The following is a 4,195-nucleotide window of genomic DNA, read 5'->3' on the forward strand; positions in this document are numbered from 1 at the left end:
ATATAGACAATAATATTATACTATAATTATGTAATGTGTTAAATATCACTACAATGGCAGGCATATTACAAGGCATAAATGTATCAAAGTAACATGTTGCATACCTTAAATTTACATAGTGTTATATGTCAAAGTTATTCAATTAAAAAATATACACATACAAAATAAAAAATAAAACTGCTCTGGAACATAAAGTAATAAGAAAAAAGGTAGTGCAAAACAAGCCATCAACAAAATGAAAAGGTAACCTACTAAATGGGAGAAAATATTTGCAAATCATATCTGATAAAGGGTTTTAATCTAAAAAATATAAAAACTCATACAACTCAATTGAAAAAAAAATAAACTATCCAATTTAAAAATGGGCAGAGAATCTGAATAGACATTTTTCCAAAGAAGACATACAGATAGCCAACAGATATATGAAAAGATACTCAACATCACTAATCATCAAAGAAATGCAAATCAAAACCACAATGAGATATCACCTCACACCTGGCAGAATGGCTGTTACCAAAAAGACAAAAGATAATAAGTGTTGGCAAGGATGTGAAGAAAAGGAAACACTTGTGCACTGTTGGTGGGAATGTAAATTGGTGCAACCACTATGGAGAACAGTATGGCGGTTCCTTAAAAGATTAAAAACAGAACTACCATATGATCCAGCAATTCTACTTCTGGGGTATTTATCCAAAGAAAATTAAAACACTTAACTTAAAAAGGTATCTTCACCCCCTTGTTCATTGCAGCATTATTTACAATAGCCAAGATGTGGAAACAACCTAAGTGTGCATCAGTGAATGAATGAATAAAGAAAATGTGGTATATGTATATATACATATATATATATATACACACACACACACACACACAATGGAATATTATTCAGCCATAAAAATTAAGGAAATCCTGCCATTTGTGACAATATGGATGGATCTTGAGCGCATTATGTATGCTAGGTGAAATAAGTCAGAAAGATAAATACTGTATCATCTCACTTATATGTGGAATCTATTAAAGAAAAGGAAAAAGGTAGCCTAGATTTGGGGAAAGTAGGTTTCCAAAATCTCAGAGAAAGGAGGGCTAGGACCTGTGTCCCCACATTCATGAAGTTAGTAGCTCCAGAACCATGTGGTAAGGGAGCCACAGCAGAATTCCTAGAGAAATATGGCAGTGATCTTAATTGAAAAGAAAAGGAATGAGGAATAGTAGAGACCCATGTGGCAGCTCAAGGACCTCTGCAAAATCAGGCAGGATAAATAGACGTGGAGAGCCACTGGTCCTGCACAAGACCTCAGAGACAGGCACAGTTGGACTAAGACTCAGGCCACTGTGGTCCTACTTTCAGAGAACAGGAAGCTTCGCCTGCAGCAGGTGCTTGGCAAATCATCCACTGGTAGATTTGACTAATGTGCTCAAAGCTCAGAGGGTGTTAGGCCCTATGCTGGGGGGCTGAGGATCCAGTGTGGGTCTTATGGCCTAGCAGGAAGTGAAGGCATCGACCACTTATATGTGGCAGAAGCATGAGAGCTAGGAACTGGGAAATTGAGAAGCCAAGTGGGTGCATGATGGGATCCCTACCTGAGCAGGGGATGGGGTGGGGACAAGGAAGATCTCTGAAAGGAAGAGAGGCCTGAAAGATGTCTCATCAAGGCCCAGGAGAAAGGGCTGGGGAGAAGGAAAGGTGCAGTCCATGCCACAGAACCAAGGGAGCCCCCAAGAACTTGATAATCACAGCAGGGCTGGGGTAAATGAGTGACTGGAGGAGGTTTGGGGGCAGGACAGAGAGGCCTTGGGGACACAAGAAGAGAGCTAGGTGTTCCCCAAGGGGCAATAGGAGACCATGGCAGATGGGTCACACCCACAATTAAAATCAGATTTTTCACTTTTAAGTATTCTTTCAGGGTACAGAAGTTAGAAAATAAAAAGTGAGAGTAGGTCACAGACATAAAAAACAAACCTATGGTTACCAAAGGGGAAAGGGGGGAGGGATAAATTAGGAAATTGGGATTAACATATACACACTATTATACATAAAGCAGATAACCAATGAGGGATCTATCATAAAATAGATAACCAACGAGGAATAACCAACTGTGCTACAGTATAGCACAGGGAACTACACTCAGTATTTTGTAATAAACTAGAAGGGAAAAGAATCTGAAAAAGAATATAGATATATATGTAAAACTGAATCACTGTGCTGTATACCTGAAACTAAAACAACATTTATTTACTTATTTATTTTTATTTTTAATTTTTTAAATTTTCTTATTTTTTTAACATCTTTATTGGAGTATAACTGTTTTACAATATTGTGTTAGTTTCTGCTGTATAACAAAGTGAATCAGCTATACATATACATATATCTCCATATCCCCTCCCTCTTGCGTCTCCCTCCCACCCTCCCTATTCCACCCCTCTAGGTGGTCACAGAGCACCGAATGACCTCCCTGTGCTATGCAGCTGCTTCCCACTAGCTATCTATTTTACATTTGGTAGTGTATATATGTCCATGCCACTCTCTCATTTCATCCCAGCTTACCCTTCCCCCTCCCCCTCCCCATGTCCTCAAGCCCATTCTCTATGTCTGCATCTTTATTCCTGTCCTGCCCCTAGGTTCTTCAGAATCTTTTTTTGTTTTTTTTAGATTCCACATGTATGTGTTAGCATACGGTATTTGTTTTTCTCTTTCTGACTTATTTCACTCTGTATGACAGACTCTAGGTCCATCCACCTCACTACAAATAACTCAGTTTCGTTCCTTTTAATGGCTGAGTAATATTCCATTGTATATATGTGCCACATCTTCTTTATCTATTCATCTGTCGATGGACACTTAGGTTGCTTCCATGTCTTGGCTATTGTAAATAGAGGTGCAATGAACATTTTGGTACATGACTCTTTTTGAATTATGGTTTTCTCAGGGTATATGCCCAGTAGTGGGATTGCTGGGTTGTATGGTAATTCTATTTTTAGTTTTTTAAGGGATCTCCATACTGCTCTCCATAGTGGCTGTATCAATTTACATTCCCACGAACAGTGAATGAGGGTTCCCTTTTCTCCACGCCCTCTGCAGCAGTTATTGTTTGTAGATTTTTTGATGATGACCATTCTGACCAGTGTGAGGTGATACCTCATTGTAGTTTTGATTTGCATTTCTCTAATAATTAGTGATGTTGAGCAGCTTTTCATGTGCCTCTTGGCCATCTGTATGTCTTCTTTGGAGAAATGTCTATTTAGGTCTTCTGCCCATTTTTGGATTGGGTTGTTTGTTTTTTTGATATTGATCTGCATGAGCTGCTTGTATATTTTGGAGATTAATCCTTTGTCAGTTGCTTCATTTGCAAAGATCTTCTCCCATTCTGAGGGCTGTCTTTTCATTTTGTTTATGGTTTCCTTTGCTGTGGAAAAGCTTTTAAGTTTCATTAGGTCCCATTTGTTTATTTTTGTTTTTATTTCCATTACTCTAGGAGGTGGGTCAAAAAGGATCTTGCTGTGATATATGTGATAGAGTGTTCTGCCTATGTTTTCCTCTAAGAGTTTTATAGTGTCTGGCCTTACATTTAGGTCTTTAATCCATTTTGAGTTTATTTTTATATATGGTCTTAGGGAGTGTTCTAATTTCATTCTTTTACACGTAGCTGTTCAGTTTTCCCAGTACCACTTGTTGAAGAGGCTGTCTTTTCTCCATTGTATATTCTTGCCTCCTTTGTCCAAGATAAGGTGACCATACATGCATGGGTTTATCTCTGGGTTTTCTATCCTGTTCCATTGATTTATATTTCTGTTTTTGTCGCAGTACCATACTCTCTTGATTACTGTAGCTTTGTAGTATAGTATGAAGTCAGGGAGCCTGATTCCTCCAGCTCCGTTTTTCTTTCTCAAGATTTCTTTGGCTCTTTGGGGTCTTTTGTGTTTCCATACCAACTGTGAAATTTTTTGTTCTAGTTCTGTGAAAAATGCCATTCGTAATTTGATAGGGATTGCACTGAATCTTTAGATTGCTTTGGGTAGTGTAGTCATTTTCACAGTATTGATTCTTCTAATCCAAGAACGTGGTATATCTCCCCATCTGTTTGTATCATCTTTTTTTTTTAACATCTTTATTGGAGTGTAATTGCTTTACAATGTTGTGTTAGTCTCTGCTGTATAACAGTGCCTCAGCTGTACGTATATATATATCCCCATATCC

The sequence above is a fragment of the Eschrichtius robustus genome, chromosome 2 (genome assembly GCF_028021215.1).
Source record: "Eschrichtius robustus isolate mEscRob2 chromosome 2, mEscRob2.pri, whole genome shotgun sequence".
NCBI lineage: Eukaryota > Metazoa > Chordata > Mammalia > Artiodactyla > Eschrichtiidae > Eschrichtius > Eschrichtius robustus.